The following is a 19640-nucleotide window of genomic DNA, read 5'->3' on the forward strand; positions in this document are numbered from 1 at the left end:
TCGGGAGAACTGGAATAAGAATCTCCCCTAAGATGGCATAGGACTTGCACACCTGTAAATCTTTAACTGTATAAACTTAAGGATGCAAGCAGTAGAATTGTGTTTTTCTAAAATTAACCTGAATTTTTACTAAAAATATAGAGAAATACTATATTCTGTGAGTGTGCTCATGTTCAGTCATGTCCACCTCTTTCCAACCTTCTGAACTGTATCCCACCAGGCTGTCCATGGGATTTTCCAAGCAGGAATACTGGAGTAGGTTGTCATTTCCTATCGAGGGGATGTTCCTGACCCAGAGATTGACCCTACATCTCTTGGGTCTCCTGCATTGGCAGGTGGATCATTTCCCACCATGCTACCTGGGAATCCCTATATCTTTCACTTTTAGTTCAGTCAGTCAGTCATGTCTGACCTTTTTGATCCCAAGGACTGTGTAGCACACCAGGCTTCCCTGTCCATCCTCAACTCCTGGAGCTTGCTCAAACTCATGTCCAATGAGTCAGTGATGCCATCCAACCATCTCATCCTCTGTCATCCTCTTCTTCTCCTGCCTTCAATCTTTCCCAGCATCAGGGTCTTTTTCAACGAGTTAGTTCTTCACATTAGGTAGCCAAATACTGGAGTTTCATCTTCAGCATCAGTCCTTCCAGTGAATATTCAGGACTGATTTCCTTCAGGACTGACTTGTTTGATCTCCCTGCTGTCCAAGGGACTCTCAAGAGTCTTCTCCAACACCACAGTTCAAAAGCATCAATTCTTCAGTGTTCAGCTTTCTTTATAGTTCAACTCTCACATCCATACATGACTACTGGAAAAACCGTAGCCTTGACTAGATGGACCTTTGTCAGCAAAGTAATGTCTCTGCTTTTTAATATGCTGTCTAGGCTTCTCATAGTTTTTCTTCTAAGGAGAAATCATCTGCTGATTTCATGGCTACAGTCACCATCTGCAGTAATTTTGGAGCCCCAAAATATAGTCTGTCACTGTTTCCATTGGTTTACACATTGATGTGCCATGAAATGATGGGACTGGATGCCACGACCTTTGTTTTCTGAATGTTTACTTTTAAGCCAGCTTTTTCACTCTCCTCTTTCACTTTCATCAGGACGCTCTTTAGTTCTTCTTCACTTTCTGCCATAAGGGTGGTGTCATCTGCATATCTGAGCTTATTGTTATTTCTCCCGGCAATCTTGATTCTAGCCTGTGTTTCATCCAGTCCAGCATTTCTCATAACATATTCTGCATATAAGTTAAATAAGCAAGGTGACAATATACAGCCTTGATGTACTCCTTTTCCCAATTTGGAACCAGTCTGTTGTTCCATGTCCGGCTCTAACTGTTGCTTCTTAACCTGCATAGAGATTTCTCAGGAGACAGGTCAGGTGGTCTGGTATTCCCATCTCTTTAAGAGTTTTCCACAGTTTGTTGTGATCCACACAGTCAAAGACTTTGGCATAGTCAATAAGGTGGAAGTAGATGTTTTTCTGGAACTCTCTCGCTTTTTCTATGATCCAACAGATCTTGGCAATTTGATCTCTGGAACCCTATATTCTGCTGGTGTCAAATATTTAATCTCTGTCCTGTGGACTGAGTTTCATCTAAGAGTTGAAGATATTTCTGTAGTGAGAAGGCTTAACAGGGAGGGGCAGTGCCCGGGCCTTGGTGGATCATCCATCCCAGTTGGTATTCACTTAGACACGCCCTTTCCTTTCAATTTTCGACCAAGTGGACCACGGAGGCAAAGCCTCAGTCTACTGGCCTGGCCGGCCAAGGCCTGTTGGCTCTCTGTATCGCCTCCTTTCTGCTCTTGGTGAGCAAGAGTCACCCCACCTTTTGATCTTCTCATGCTGCAGAGACTGTGAGGATATGTTAAGCCTGCCTCCACAACGTTCTCAGAGGAGGTTTCTTCTGAGCTCCACGAGAATGAGCCTCAACCCTCAACTTTTAGGGGCAACTTGATTAAGGAAATGCAGTATCAAAACAGGAGTGCTGCTGGCTTAGTCTCACCCTCTGTGAGCCTGATACGGACACAGGACACAATCTGATGTTGATTACTGAAACCAAGCAGGAACCTGCCAGGTCTTCCCAGGGACAGAACCCCAGTGTCCTCTGCCTCTTGTTTGTAAGAAGCTTTAGCTTCCTTGATCACCAAGAGTTTCAAAGAGCAAATTTCATCAGAAAAGTGAAAAACTACAAAAACAAAGGAAAACAGTGAAACGAGAAAATAATAGCTTAACTGTGAAACAAAATCAAGGACTTTTGGTTTCTCCTGAAAAGCTACAAATAATATCCTAAGCTATATCCCTGAGTTGCTTTATAGATACTCTAACTCCTACAAGGTAAAAGAAGTTAACTCCATGCTGACCACAAACACATAGACCCCAGACCGGTTGAAACCAAAAGTTGATAATGTTAACTCTCAAAATACCACTCCATTTGCTAAGCACCAGCTAATCAGAAGGATGCGCAGTAGTTGATCAGGCATCCTACAATCTTCCCCCTAATTTGTCTTTAAGAATCCTTCCCTGAAAGCCGTTGGCCGTGAAAGGGAAAGCCAGCAGAGAGTTGGGGTCTTCTGAGCAGAGTTGCCTCTTCTCCTGCTTGGCATTCTGCAATAAACACTGTACTTTCCTTCACCACAACCAACGTCAGAAGATTGGGTTTGTTACCAAGTTTGGTTGAGTAACATGATGGAAACAGCCCTCCATCCCCCTCAACCCAACAAACAGAAAATCCTTACTCTGCCCAGAGCTGATTAGCATTGAATGAGAGTGAGAATGCAGGCAGGTCTCCCTGGTGGCTCAGATGGTAAGGAATCTGCCTGCAGTTCAGGAGACCCAGGTTTGACCCCTGGGTTGAGAAGATCCCCTGGAGAACGGAACGGCTACCCACTTCAGCATTCTTGCCTGGAGAATCCCATGAACAGAGGTCCCCAGAGAGCTACAGCCCATGGGGTTGTAAAGAGTCCAACATGCCTGAGTAACTGTCACTCACTTTTTCAAGAATGCAGGCATATTATCTCATATTAACTTGTTCTTGAAAATGAAAAAAGGGGATAAAGAGTCTTTGAAGGTAAAAGGTGTTGTGGAATACTCTATTAAGTGCCTACCTTTAAGCTCAGAATCAAAACCAAACCCTGTCCCTACTACATTCTAGCTGGTCTCCTAGAAATTTTTTTCTTAATTTCTGGAAATTCAGTGTCCTCATTTACAAAGGGGCATAATAATAACTTCATTACAAGAGTTTTCTGAAGATTTAAGATTAGCTAAATGTAAAGCTGTTATAGAGCTTTCATATGTCAGACATTGCTTACAGGTTTTGTGCATAATAACTCATTTAATCCTCACCCTAACCACATGAATAGATGTTTTTATTATCCCCACCTTACAGTAACCATAGTACAGAGATATTAAGGAATTTGTCCAAGATCACATGGCTAATAAGGAGAAAAACTGGGATTTTCGCTCCAGGATGTTTATATTAGAGTTCATCTTTCTACTCACTCCACTGTGCTGTTTCACCATAAAGCCTAAAAGTGGTTGCCATAAAACTAATTGTCTAACTCAGGATCTTTTTGAGTAAAAGTGTCACTAAAATAATTACTCTGGAACATGATGTGTAAACAGAGATTCTCCCAAAGAAATGAAAACGTACGAGCACTTTAATGCACCCCTCAATACTTCACACAGAGCCTTGAACCTCAAAACAGAAAAAAAGTAATCCAACATGATTAAGAGGAAAAGCCACACTTGTATTTGTTTTGCTGAAGCTTGCATACTGCAAGGTTTTCATCAAAAGTCATAATAAGAAAATAACCCATATCTTTGTGTTGACTAAGTCTAACTATATCAAATTTCTCTTCCCTTACCAACCTGCAGTCACCACCACCACCTTCCCACTGTCAACCTACTGTAAATCTGCCTTAGCATCTCTGCAGATCACACCACTGATCTACCTATACAGAAATTAGTCCAGGTCCTCACTGACACTGAGGGCAATTGCTCAGACTCCACGGCCAGAGACTTTCCCACTGAAGCCTTTCCGCCCTGAAGCATCGCTCATCTTCCAATGAGAATATTCTCCCTCTCAATAATCAGAGGTCTGCAGCAGGAGGAAATCAGTAAAGTGAGAGGCTGACTGGTTCTTTTTTGTTCTCACTGCTGAATTGCTATTTTTCTAGGCACAGCTCACATGTGTTTAAGCTTTGTTGCTACATAGATGACTCACTGTCTGGCATTAAAAATAAAGTGACCGGCATCAATCAATGCATATCTGTTGAACACCTATTTTAAGTACACAGGGAGCCTGACCTTCAGTCTTATGCAGCCAAATTTTCTCCATTGTGCTGATGAAAAGTTTGCTTTTCCCTCCAAGGCCCACTACTCTGTCCTTGCCCTCGTTGACCCTCTTTTGGGTTGTCTTGACTTTCTGCGCAGATGAACAAGGGCACTTTGAATTCTGGTCCAGGTTTCCTGGATGTTGGCCACTCTTCCATATGCTGGTGCAAATGGAAAACAGAGCGAAAATTTCCCTTGTGGATGGTCTTTCCTAATAACTATTCACAACCCTGTCTAGGGATGGGGAGTCCAGGCAACACAATGTGCTCAGTGCAGGTGTATTTTTTATAGGCTGCTGCCAAATGAAGCACCCTAACACTCACTGGCTTAAAAACAATAAGTTTGTTGCCTCATGTACTTTCTATGGATCAGGAGTCTGGGAACAGATGAATTGAATGGTTCTGGCTCAAGATCACTCATGAAGTTGCAGCGATGTTAACCACCAGGGTCATCTTCTCAATCATCTTCAGGGTCATCATCTTCGTCTTCTGACCATCAGATAATCTGAAGGCTTGACCTCTCAGAGACAGAGTCCCCTTCCAAGATGGTTCGCATGACTGTTGGTCGGAGGCCTCAGTTCATTATGATGTGAAATTCTGCATTGGGTTGCTTAAATGTTCTCAAGACATGGCAGCTGCTGTCCCTAGAAAAAATGATCAAGAGGAAGAATCAGTGCCTTTTTTCGCTTTGCCACACTGTCACTTCCAATGTATTTCATTCATTAGAAGCAAGTCTCTAAGTCCAGCTCACATGGAAACTAGACTTCACTTTGTGGAGGCAAGAGTGTCAAAGAATTGTGAAAATATTCCAAGATCACCTCAATGGGTGTATCAGTCAGAGTTTTCCAGAGAAACAGAACCAACGGGGCATCTATCTATCTAGCTATCTGTAGGTATCATGAAGAATTGGCTCACACAATTACAGAGTGGCAAGTTTAAAATCAGAAATGCCAATATCCCAGTTCTGGTCAAGGGCCAGAAACTCCTAGAGAACCAGGAAGAGCTAATGTTCCCATTCAAAGACAATGAGGCAGATGAAATAAAAAGGGCAGTCATTCATTCTCTTCAAGCCTTCAGCTGGTTAAATGAGGCCCACTCACATTATAGAAGGCAATTTGCTTTTTTCAAGCCCACTGATTAAATATTAATGTCATCCAAAAACATCCTTGCAGAAACAACAGAAAAAAGTTTACCAACTATCTGGGTATCCCATGGCCCAATCAGGTTGATACATAAAATTAAGCATCACAGTAAGCATTCAGAAAAGTTTATCAACAATGACATATTTGTGTTGTTCAACACATATTTGTGTTGTGCCTCTAGAATTTCATTAATTTACTGACCCATTCTCTGGCAAACATTAAAAATGCTTGTCTGAATGGAATATTATAATTTGCAGACCACCTCTGAAAGCACAATGTCCAAGATGAGAAAGCTAAGATCCAGAGAGGTCAAGCAACTTGTTCAAAGCCTCACATCTAACTGGAAAATGAAAAAAAAAAAATCAAAGGAGAGGTTCTCTGAGTCTAGGTGTGGACTTTTCCTTCAAGCAGCCTTTTTAGCAACTGTACATTCTCCTAATATTTGTGGAGACTAGATCAGTGTTTTCTCCCAATGTTTAGTAGAGAGATTCCTTTTGTAAATGAAGCTTTATAGAGATTGAAAGGTACTTGAAAGGTAAGCCAATCTACTGAAGGTAAAGGTGGATGAAGCTGTAGCAGATGAAATCCTGCCAGCTCTGTCTGTCCTCCTGTCTGACCTTTAGGCATCCTCAAGAATCTGAGATACTTGGCTTGACATCCACTAGCCTAGGTCCCATTGGCCTCAATCTTGAGAATGAGGGTTGTGGGAGGAAAAAAAAGCCCATTTCTCAAGTAAGGAAGAAGTACTGGGTTATCACTGTCATTTTGCCTTCAGCCAGAGAGGCATCTAACTCTGTTGTTCTGAAGCATTTGTCCAAGAGGAAAAACTTGAAGTTCAATTTGGTAGGCAGAGTATTCATTTATGATTTACTTTGAACCCCTTGTACTTTAAATGTGTTCTTAGCTGTATTGTTTCTGAAGTTAGAGTCTTTGTTTTCTGCATTGTAAAATGAGAATTACAAAAAAAAAAAGAAATTAGTAGGATGCCAGAGCAAAAAGGTTTTGAAAAGTTACTTGGCAAAGTGAATGGGAACACAATTTAGAATGTCTGACTACATTACTTTTTATAATTAGAACATTTCATGATTATAAATGGTTGATTATAAAACCTCAGCCAGCCTGTCAGCCAGACACCTTCAGAAGCTCTGAAAAGAATGCTTTTTAAGCTGGAAAAATCCCCACCTCCACAATAAAGTAAGATAAAATAACACTCCCACGTCCCAAGTGAGAAAAGAACAGTGGCTGTTGACGAGTTAGGCTAAAATCAATATACTGAGGCCCTACTGAAGACTCACTTCCCATCGCCTGCAGGACCTTTTAGTTCCTGACCCCAATGCTTCAAGATATAACCACATCCTGTGCATTTGCAGAACTCAATTCAACTAAAATAAAATGGGCAAACATTAATTGAGAATTAATAGGTTTTGTGCAAGTTGAGAGGATATAAACAGCAGTAACAAAAAGACACCGCCTTGGGAAGCTTAGTTCAGTGGTATAGACTAACGAGCACCCTGGTCATAGATACACCATGATACACAGCAATAGTAGACAGAATACAAGAGACAGAGCAAGGGTGATAAAACTAGGGCTTCTTGATATAACAGTCTTGTGCTTGATGTTTCAAAGAAATCTAATTTCTTGGAAATGGAAAAGTTGGCCAAGCAGGGGGTAGAGCAGTGGGGTGATAGGTGGAGGGAAGAATAGTCAGGCTGAAGCCTTGCAGCAAGGCTATGGGAAGTTTGCATCCCCCAGAGCCTCTAGGAAAGTTTTAGCAGCATGAGCAGGAGAGGGAGCTTCTAGCTTCCTGCTCAGCTGCAGTACCATGATGCTAGATGCCAGTACTAACAGAGGCCTTGGCAACCCACACTCTGCATGGGCCAGGCTCCTAGCCTTCAGCCTCCAAGGTGGCAGTAGCTCTCAATTCTAAGCAAGCAGTTGTTTTCCTCTGTTGCTATTTTGATTCTTCCAATCTTTTTAAAAACTTTGTTCTCTTTTTTATTGAGATATGTATGTGATTGCATGTGTATTAGTCACTCAGTCATGTCCAACTCTTTGCAACCCCATGGACTATAGCCTACCAAGCTCTCCTGTCCATGGAATTCTCCAGGCAAGAATCCTGGAGTGGGTTGCCATTCCCTTCTCCATTATTAAGATATCAGTTCAGTTCATTCACTCAGTCGTGTCCAACTCTTTGCGACCCCATGAATCGCAGCACGCCAGGCCTCCCTGTCCATCACCAATTCCTGGAGTTCACTCAGACTCACGTCCATTGAGTCAGTGATGCCATCCAGCCATCTCATCCTCTGTCATCCCCTTCTCCTCCTGACCCTAATCCCTCCCAGCATCAGAGTCTTTTCCAATGAGTCAACTCTTCTCATGAGGTGGCCAAAGTACTGGAGTTTCAGCTTTAGCATCATTCCCTCCAAAGAAATCCCAGGGCTGATCTCCTTTAGAATGGACTGGTTGGATCTCCTTGCAGTCCAAGGGACTCTCAAGAGTCTTCTCCAACACCACAGTTCAAAAGCATCAATTCTTCAGCACTCAGCTTTCTTCATAACTCTCACATCCATACATGACCACGGGAAAAACCATAGCCTTGACTAGATGGACCTTTGTTGGCAAAGTAATTTCTCTGCTTTTCAATATACTATCTAGGTTGGTCATAGCTTTTCTTCCAAGGAGTAAGTATCTTTTAATTTCATGGCTGCAGTCACCATCTGAAGTGATTTTGGAGCCTCAAAAAGTAGATGTTTCCCCATCTATTTCCCATGAAGTGATGGGACGGACCAGATGCCATGATCTTAGTTTTCTGAATGTTGAGCTTTAAGCCAACTTTTTCACTCTCCACTTTCACTTTCATCAGGAGGCTTTTTAGCTCCTCTTCACTTTCTGCCGTGAGGGTGGTGTCATCTGCATATCTGAGGTTATTGATATTTCTCCTGGCAATCTTGATTCCAGCTTGTGCTTCTTCCAGCCCAGAGTTTCTCATGATGTACTCTGCCTAGAAGTTAAATAAGCAGGGTACAATATACAGCCTTGACGTGCTCCTTTTCCTATTTGGAACCAGTCTGTTGTTCCATGTTCAGTTCTAACTGTTGCTTCCTGACCTGCATATAGGTTTCTCAAGAGGCAGGTCAAGTGGTCTGATATTCCCATCTCTTTCAGACCAATGTTAAATATTGTTAATCCAAAGAGTACAACATGACTTGATGTAATACATAATCACAAAATAAGTTAGTTGCAGCTATTGCTTCACAAACCTAATACTTTTTTTCTTATGATGAAAACTCTTAAAATCTGCTCTCTTAAGAATTTGCCAATATGCAATGCAATATTGTTGACTATAGTTTCACCATGCTATATATTACATCCTTATTACTAATGTATCTTATAACTAGAAGTTTTGAATGCCTTCACTCATTTTGCCCCCTCCCTCCGCACACCCCATCTCTGGTACGCACCATCTGCTCTCTGTTTCCATAATTTCAGTTTGCTCAGACTCAACATATAAATGAGATGATACAGCATTTGTCTTTTAATGTTTGAATTATATCATTTAGCCTAATTCCCTCAAGATCCACCCTCCACATTTTTCAAATGGCAGGATATCCTTCTTTTATGTCTAAATAATAAATGCATATATGTGTGTGTATGTGTGTGTGTGTGTGCGTGTGTATGTTTTACATCTTATTCATGCATTCATCCATTAATGAAACACATGATTGTTCCCATACCTTGATTATTGTAAGTGATACTGCGGTGAGAATTCAATATGTTTTTAGTTTATTTCCCATGTTGGATTCTCTCTGCTTGAAAGGCCTAGCATAACTCATGTTATCCTGATAAGACACTGACAAATACAAGCTCCTAGCACAGGGTTAGTGCTGAATAATGAATTAATTTATAGATGAAAGAATGAGTAGTTAGACAGATACATAATGAACTGAGCATGTACTCATTCTAAAAATAAGACCTAGTTTTGGCAAGGAAGTCATGCATTTACAACAACATTGTGGGATGGAAGAACAGTGTCTTCAAGGAATGGAGAACTTCCTAAGATTCTTAAACAGAAAAGGGAATGACCACAGATTGACTGTAAGCATGTTAAACTACACTGAAGATTTTATAGTCCTCTATCATCATGCTTCAACAAACAAGAGGGGAAAATTAGTCATCAGTTTGCATTTGAATATTTATGAACTACAAAGTGCACCCTGTCTATTTCTGTTGAAAAATGAAAGTTCCAATGGAAAGGTTTTATGCTTCTCTTTATAAACTTCTTTAATCCTTAGGTTTACTTCTGTTGTGTTTTCATACAGCCTTTGGAGGTCAGGTCAGAGTTATCTGAAAACAGTTTTCATTTTCAATGAGGCCATAAAGTTTAAAATGTAGTGAAAGCTGTGTATTGACTCTACAGCATTTGAGGCTCTGAGGGCTAGGGTGAATAGACTGTACTTTTCTTTTTCGTGGGGACAATTTTGTCAGTAAGCTCTGGCAAGAGAAGATCAGACAGGGGAATTAGAGGGACAGTTTGATTTCTTAGGGAAATCAATGAATATGACAGGCTAATAGATGGCACCCAGCTGGGGTCAAGTTCAGAAGGAGTGATGACAAGGAACAGAGGAGGGAACAAGATGAGCGTTTATAGAAACAGAGCCCAGTGCTGGGTGGAAAATCGGATGCTTCAGGGAAGACAGGAGTTAGTGGGATAAGCAGAGCAATCAAGATATCTAAGACACTCAGAGGGTCCCCCAGGAACGCATATACTTCCTCCTCAAAGCCACAGGGACATCTCTGAACAGCAGTCCGTGCAGTGACAACATCAGACATGGATTCTGGATTATTCTCCCTTGTGTGACATGCTCCCCAAGGGAAGGCAGGAAGGTATTTCCACCTTGTGAAGGTCAAAAGCAGGGAAACATCTTTTTCTTGTGGCCATTTCCACCAAGGGACATAGTGAGACTGAGCAGGAAGAAAACGGTCTTAGAAATTAAATACACCTGCATTGAAATTCATTCTCTACTATTCATTCACCAGCCAAGTAATTCAGCCTCAATAGCCTCAATTTCTTCACCCACAAAATAAGAATAATAATATCTGTATCCGATGACAACTGAAGGCTTTAAATGAGAGAATGATGATGATGATGAAAATGAAAATGATGAAAGCAAACGTCTGTGTAAAAAGTATTAATATCAGCAGACACTGTTATGAGGGTTTCACACACATCAAGTCAAACCTATATTGATGAGACATAACGTGGGCCAAGTGCCTGTATAACACCATGCACACTGAGGGTGCCTTATAAATGGCATCTGTCTCACTGATGCAGGCTGGGGTGATTATGGGGATGTTATTATCATTCTTTCCCCCTGAGATCTAATCACTAGGGCCTCTAGTGTAGTTAACAGAATATGCCTTCTCGTGCCTTACATGACTCACATTACTAGGAATTCTTATCTGAAGGCAGTGTGATCCGAGCAGAATTTAAGCCACCTGCAAGAGAGCAAAAACAGCTTTATTTATATTATTCTCAACATACTTATTCTCATTCATGTAATTAAAAAATAGCAGGACTATCAGGAGGGTAATTTGGGGGCATGGTGAATATTGAAAGATGGGAACAAAATGCTTAGAAGCAGGGAAAATATCTATATGTAGAGAACATATACCAGAAGACAAAAATAGAGAAAGTATCTCTATCTAGAGAATATATGTAATAACCTTTTTGGTAAATAATTTTTTAAAAAAATAACATATAAATATCTACAGAAAGAGTGATAAGGTGATGGCAATGCATTGGCGGCATTAGAGTCAGGCTCTTAACCTGGCAAGCTGTCTTACAAGTCTCAACTTTCTTGTCCTTGTCTACTGATCAAAAATACTTATGTCTGCCTCGTGGAACTGGGTCTGTTTAACAAAGTTTTATATATATGTATGCATATATATGTGCATAATGTGCTAGTCTGTACATAGTAGTCATTCAATAAATGTTAGCTCTTTCCCCAACTTCGTATCTCTAAATTCCCCAACCATAATAGCTGAATGAGGCATTCCCAATGCATTGCGTTAAAAATACTAATTTATGGACCCTCCCTGATACCATGTAAGATCTTTATACCCCTTGGGGCAGGGGGGAGAAATGTTTAGAACTTTGTATTATATGACTAAGGATTATTGTAATTAGGCAAATCATAAAACTAGTAAGGATCAACAATCAAGTTCAGTTCAGTTCAGTCCCTCCGTCACGTCTGACTCTGTGATCCCATGGACTGCAGCAAGCCTTTCATTGATTCTTTATTTTTTTTGAGTTGTCTTTTTTTTTAAGTTTTTTTAAAATCAATTCTTTTTATAATTCAGAATATTTTAAATGATTTTCTTCAATAGGCTTAATAAGAAGATGAACAGAAAATAAAAAGTAAAGAACTAGAGCACAGTGCTTAGCAATTAATTAGCTGCCTAAGGAATACCAAGGGAAAAGATGACTTTGGAGGAGGACACTCTGTATAGGTAATAAATATGCCACTTTTCCACATGCAGGTTAAATGCTGTAATGGGCACAAATATGGAAAATAAACTCTGTAAAAATAAAGTTCCAAATGAGAATTAAGAAAAGTTTTCCAACTCTTTGTGACCCCATGAACTCTAGCCCACCAGGCTCCTCTGTCCGTGGGATGCTCCAGGCAAGAATAATGAAGTAGGTTGCCATGCCCTTCTTCAAGGGATTTTCCTGACCCAAGGATTGAACCCCGGTCTCCCACACTGCAGGCAGATTCTTTACAATCTGAGCCACCAGGGAAGCCTGAGGAGAATGTATTACTCAAGGAGAATGTTAAATGACTGCTGATATTCAATAAGGGAGGACTTGGGGTGGAGACGGTGGGGTGACGGTGCACCCCGGTCCAAGAAGTACAGTATGAAATGGTATATTAGAGATACCAATCCAATTTCCAGCATCATTTGACCTCATCTGGAACCACATGTATCTACACTGCTGCTGCTGCTGCAAAGTCACTTCAGTCATGTCCGACTCTGTGCGACCCCATAGACGGCAGCCCACCAGGCTCCCCCGTCCCTGGGATTCTCCAGGCAAGAACACTGTAGTGGGTTGCCATTTCCTTCTCCAATGCAGGAAAGTGAAAGTGAAAGTGAAGTCGTGTCCGACCCTCAGCAACCCCATGGACTGCAGCCTACCAGGCTCCTCTGTCCATAGGGTTTTCCAGGCAAGAGTACTGGGTGGGGTGCCATAGCCTTCTCCATATCTACACTAGACATTTCAAATAGGAAAAACAGGGTAAAAGAAGAAGAGCCACCTGTGGGGTGCCAGCTACAGTAGCGACAGTCATATTTTCCCAAGACTTCTCTCCAGTTGTGAAGAACAGGTCTGATATACAACAGAAGATGGTGAGGTTTGCTTCTCTCTGCTTCAGCACCTTGACTAATAGTGCTGCAAGGCTAAGGGAAATGGGTATGTTTCCAGCCCCAAATATTCCCAACCTGAGCTTTCTTGATTGCCTGATATGAAATTGCTCAGTATTATATATGCTTTTGGGCTTCCCTACTGGGTCAGACGGTAAAAAATCCACCTGCAATGTGAGGATCTGGGTTCAGTCCCTGGGTTGGGAAGATCCCCTGGAGGAGGGCATGACAACCCACTCCAGTATTCTTGCCTAGAGAATCCCCATGGACAGAGGAGTCTGGCAGGCTATAGTCCATGGGGTCTCAAGAGTCAGACACAATGGAGTGACTAAGCATGTATATGCTTTGGGGCTTCCCATGGGACTCAGTGGCAAAGAATCCCCTGTCAATGCAGGAGACATGGTTTCACCCCTGGGTCAGGAAGATCCTCTGGAGAAGGGAATGACAACCCATTCCAGTGTTTTTGCCTGGAGAATCTCCCGGACAGCATGCCTGGTCTCTAGAGTCCATAGAACCACAAAGGGTCAGACACAAACTAAGCAACTTAGCACATATGCCCTTGAAGCAACCCAGGCTTTCCAGGTGGTGGTAGTGGTAAAGAACCCGTCTGCCAATGCAGGATACAGAGATGTGGGTTTGATCCCCGTGTGGGAAAGATCCCCTGGAGGAAGGCATGGCAACCCACTCCAGTATTCTTGCCTGGAGAAGTCCCTGGACAGAGGAGCCTGGTGAGCTACAGTCCATGGGATTGCAGAGAGTTAGACACACATACCACACACACACACACACACACACACACACACACACACATTTACAGCCATCCACCAACTTTATTAAGGAAAAATTTTCATCCCACTGGAAAGTTGTTTTACATATGTGTGTATGTGTGTGTGTGTGTTTGTAAAACAACAAAATGATTCTTATTTTTCTAATCCGTTCATCATGAATCATTTTAAATAGCAAGTACTTTCTCTGGCTCCTTTCCAGGCAACAATAACTTTACATTATATTTGATTTTATACTATTTGCATTTTGAATAAAGAGAAAAGAGAAGGATTAAACTCACCTTTAGCTATTTATGGAGAAGGAAATGGCAACCCACTCCAGTGTTCTTGCCTGGAGAATCCCAGGGACAGGGGAGCCTGGTGGGCTGCTGTCTATGGGGTCGTGCAGAGTCGGACACGACTGAAGTGGCTGACTTTTAGCTATCTATGCCTGGTAAGGTTAGCCATAGAGTCAAAATTCCACTACACTTCTTCTATATATACATGTAGATTTGTATATTGTATATATATGAATGAGATAATGTACCAGCTCCTATAAGGAGCTAAGGAGGTATTTGATTCTTTCCCTAAAATTCCCTTTACTTCTCATGTGAGATATTTATTGAGGTATTCAGACTGCCAAGCATTAAATACTTGAGACAACTAAAACCCTCTCCATTTCTGAAACCTCTATAAACAGCAAATGAAAATATGTAGAGACTTTAAGAAAATGATTGAGTGATGAATATAACTTTTCCAACATATATCAAACAACTGACCCTTTTACTGATCATGTATTATGTGACGCAACATAACATATTTATGAGAAGGCAACCTAATGCAGTTTATATCTCTCACAACCGCTCGCAGACACACACACATGGAATTCAAGGTCAGAGTTGGATTCTTCAATTCAGTCTCTGCTGATATCTGAGCTGCAAACTTGATCGATGTATTTAGCTTCTCTTAGCTAAATTCCTTATTTATAAAAAGAGCATAATAATATCATGAGATGTTGTATATCTATATATATAATTGTAGATATGTGTGTGTGTATATATATAAATGAGATAATATGCCAGCTTCTAAAAACAGGTAAGGAGTTATTTGATTCTTTGCCTAAGTGTGAAGTCTGTCTTGACAGCAACTTGAAGATGTGATAATTGAAGAGAATTACCAAGGATAAAAGAACTTTCCACGTGATACAGTGGTAAAGAAACTGCCTGCAATGCAGGAGATACAGGTTCCACCCCTGGGTGGGGAAGATTCCCTGGAGGAGGAAATGGCACCCACTCTAGTCAATTCTTGCCTGGAAAATCCCATGGACAGAGGAAATTGGTGGGCTACAGTCCATGGGGTGATGAAGAGTCAGACATAACTGAGCAACTAACCCACACACACACCAAGTATAATGTTATATTTTTCCCTCGGGGAACTGTCACTTCAATAGAGCATGAACCATACTCATTCATGAAAAGTTAATTCATAATATTTTAGTATTTTTGCTAATTCATAATATTTAGTATTATGATAGAGGTTTATCATGAGATGTCCACAGAATGTAAGGGCAGATTTTATACTTGAAATGAAACAAACTAAATTGTATTCTGTTGAATGGGAAGGGCCATCTGTTGAGGGGATTCAGTACAAACAAGCATCAGCAAATGCAAAATCGAGGAGGTTTGGGAAAAACCAAATCCAACCAAATATGCCAGACAGGTTTTGTGGTTGCAGTGAGAGGGTCGTCAGTCCAACAAGTCTGGCAATTGACTTCACTTTCTTTGTTCTGATTCCAGGTTCACAAAACAGCTCTTTGACCATAACTTGATTCCAACATTAGCTTTCATCTTGGGAAAAGGATTTGCTGACCCAAGGACAAACTTGTTCCCTTCTGCTTGCAAGCTCTGTTTTCATTTTAAACTTTGTATCATAAACTAATAAATACACCAATTAGCTATGAGTTAATTAAGCAGGATCATTTCCCTTGAACCTAGTCCTCTTTGGACACAAAGACAAAATAGAAAGAGGCTCTAGACTTCAAACTGTGCCCAGATCGCATGGTTTTTCAATCTCAACAAATGCTAAGCAATGTGGTCTATGTTAGTGCTTCAAAACTAAAGCCCAGAAGAGAAAAGAAGTAGAAAGAAACACTCTTGTTTAATGGTTATACCATTGGAAAGATAAAACAGTGGGTAAAACCTCAAGTGTTACAGTGATTCTCTACTGTGGTTACACAGAACCGCTGGTTTATTATTTGGAGTTTATTTCAATATACACTCGGATTTCCCTAGTGGCTCAGGTGGTAAAGAATCCACCTGCAATACAGAAGACCTGGGTTTGATCCCTGGGTTGGAAAGATCCCCTGGAGAAGGGAATGGCTACCCACTCTAGTTTTCTTGCCTAGAGAATTCCATGGACAGAAGAGCCTGGCAGACTACAGTTCATGGGGTCACAAAGAGTCAGACATGACTGAGCAACTAACACTATACATTCATACTCATTACTATATTCTAAGGAACCCATAAATTCCAACCTATTATGGACTCAGTATTAGAGAAATCTGGATTTCCATACTTTTAAAACTCTGCAGTGATTTTGGAGCCCCCAAAAATAAAGTCAGACACTGTTTACACTGTTTCCTCATCTATCTCCCATGAAGTGATGGGACCAGATACCATGATCTTAGTTTTCTGAATGTTGAGCTCTAAGGCAACTTTTTCACTCTTCTCTTTCACTTTTATCAAGAGGCTCTTTAGTTCTTCTTCACTTTCTGCCATAAAGGTGGTGTCATCTGCATGTCTGAGGTTATTGATATTTCTCCCAGCAATCTTGATTCCAGTTTGTGCTTCCTCCAGCTCAGCGTTTCTCATGATGTACTCTGCATATAAGTTAAATAAGCAGGGTGACAGTATACAGCTTTGACGTACTCCTTTTCCTATTTGGAACCAGCCTGTTGTTCCATGTCTAGTTCTAACTGTTGCTTCCTGACCTGCATACAGATTTCTCAAGGGGCAGTTCAGGTGATCTGGTATTTCTATCTCTTTCAGAATTTTCCACAGTTTATTGTGATCCACACAGTCAAAGGCTTTAGCATAGTCAATAAAGCAGAAATAGATGTTTTTCTGGAACTCCCTTGCTTTTTCAACGATCCAGCAGATGTTGGCAATTTGATCTCTGGTTCCTCTGCCTTTTCTAAAACCAGCTTAAACATCTGTAAGTTCACAGTTCACATATTACTGAAGCCTGGCTTGGAGAATTGTGAGCATTACTTTACTAGTGTGTGAGATGTGTGCAAATGTATGGTAGTCTGAGCATTCTTTGGCATTGCCTTTCTTTGGGATCGAATGAAAACTGACCTTTTCCAATCCTGTGGCCACTGCTGAGTTTTCCAAATTTGCTGGCATATTGAGTGCAGCACTTTCACAGCATCATCTTTTAGGATTTGAAACAGTTTAACTGGAATTCCATCACCTCCACTAGCTTTGTTTGTAGTGATACTTCCTAAGGCAAATAGATGGGGAGACAGTGGAAACGGTGGCTGACTTTATTTTGGGGGGCTCCAAAATCACTGTAGTGACTGCAGCCATGAAATTAAAAGATACTTACCCCTTGGAAGGAAAGTTATGACCAACCTAGACAGCATATTAAAAAGCAGAGACATTACTTTGCCAACTAAGGTCCGTCTAGTCAAGGCTATGGTTTTTCCATTAGTCATGTATGGATATGACAGTTAGACTATAAAGAAAGCTGAGCACTGAAGAATTGATGCTTTTGAACTGTGGTGTTGGAGAAGACTCTTGAGAGTCCCTTGAACTGTAAGGAGATCCAACCAGTCCATCCTAAAGGAGATCAGCCTTGGGTGTTCATTGGAAGGACTGATGTTGAAGCTGAAACTCCAATACTTTGGCCACCTGATGTGAAGAGCTGACTCATTTGAAAAGACTCAGATGCTGGGAAAGATTGAAGGCAGGAGGAGAAGGGGACGACAGAGGATGAGATGGTTAGATGGCATCACTGACTCGATGGACATGAATTTTGGTAAACTCCAGGAGTTGGTGATGTACAGGGAGGCCTGCCGTGCTGCAGTTCATGGAGTCGCAAAGAATTAGACACGACTGAGTGACTGAACTGAACTGAAAAGCTCTCCAAGTAATTCTAGTGCATAGGTTTGTGAATCCATGGGACTGTAGGCAATTAACATAAAGAGTTAAAGCAGACAAGGTAGAAGCTGCAGGTAAACCCAGTCTAAAGGAGCAGTCCTTACTCGTCTGTAACTAACTATTCCTTTGTGAAATTGCAGACTTCTTGTCCATGGATCTTTGATATCTTTGAGAAAATACAGAAATCAGAAAATTGTTAAATTCTCTGTTTTTAATTTTTTTATATATCTTGTTGGAATGTAGTTACTTTACAATGTCATGTTAGTTTCTACTGTAAAGCAAAGTGAATCACCTATACAAGAACATGCATGCTCAGTGGCTTCAGTTGTGCCTGACTCCCTGTGACCCACCAGGCTCCTCTGTCCATGAGATTCTCCAGGCAAGAATATTGGAGTGGACTGCCATGCCCTCCTCTAGGGGATAATCCAGACCCAGGGGCTGAACCCAGGTCTCTTGCATCACAGGCGGAATCCTTGCCACTGAGCCACCAGGGAAGCCCCCTACGTATATATATGTATCCCTTCCTTTATGGGTTTCTGTCCAATTTAGGTCACTTTGTTTTAGCATTGAGCAGGGTTCCTCTTGCTATACAGCAGGTTATCATTGGTTTTATACACGGAATTGATAGTGCATATATTTGACAAACAATTAAATTTTTAAATATTGTTCTATAAATCTCACAAAGCATATTATCTGGCCATAAGCTTGTGTCCTCTAATTATAAACCAAGAAAGGCTATGTGACATGTGAAGCCAACATAGAGGTTTGAATAAACTAAGTCTTTAAACAACAAGGATAAAAATGAACACTTATACTGATGTGTTGATGTCCTACAGATAATATAATCAACTGGTGTAATTCTTTTCTTTTTCTATCTATATTTTTAGGGGTTTCCCTCATAGCTCAGTTGGTAAAGAACTTTCCTGCAATTCAGGAGATCCAGGTTCAATTCCTGGGTCTGGAAGATCTCCTGGAGAAGGAGATACCCACTCCAGTATTCTTGCCTGGAGAATCCCATGGGCAGAGGAACCTGGCAGGCTACAGTCTGTGGCGTCACAAGAGTTGGACATGACTTAGTAACTGAACCAGCACACCATTGATATTTTACCTTGACTTCAGTCCAGAACCTAAGTGTCTTGAAGGCAGGAATTAGATTTATTTTATGTTAATTTCACTTTGCTAGCCCTGAACACATCCTTGGGCATTTATAAATCGTTGAGCGTGATATAAATGTGATACATGAAAAGCTTTAAATATAGACTCAATCAGTCTTCTTTTTTATGTTTACTCAGAAAGAAAATATGTAGTTAATCAAGCAAGTATCAGGGAATGTAGTTAGTGGTCAAAACTAACATATTAATTGTATTATTATAAAAAAAAACTCTCTCTCTCTCTTTCTCTCAATCTCTCTGTTTGTCAGTCTTCCCTTACTCTCTCACTCTTTATCTCTTTTACTTATTCAATACTCATTGAATGGGACTCACCCAATCTTGAAAATGCCACTTTTTACATGAAAACAATCTGGGAAGAAACTGAAGGGAATAACTTTTCTTAAGACTCAAGAGTGAAAAAGCATGGAAAAGCTCAAATATCAACCTTGAAAGATTTTAATTACATTAACATTGATTGGGATAATGGCAATTTAATTATAGGAATGCTTCCCTGGTAGCTCAGCCGGTAAAGAATCTGCCTGCAATGCAGGAGACCCAGGTTTGATTCCTAGGTTGGGAAGATCTGCTGGAGAAGGGATAGGCTACCCACTCCAGTATTCTTGGGCTTCTCTTGTGGCTGGTAAAGAATCCTCCTGATATGTGGGAGA

This window comes from Ovis canadensis, chromosome 10 (assembly GCF_042477335.2).
Source record: "Ovis canadensis isolate MfBH-ARS-UI-01 breed Bighorn chromosome 10, ARS-UI_OviCan_v2, whole genome shotgun sequence".
In the NCBI taxonomy this organism is placed as follows: domain Eukaryota; kingdom Metazoa; phylum Chordata; class Mammalia; order Artiodactyla; family Bovidae; genus Ovis; species Ovis canadensis.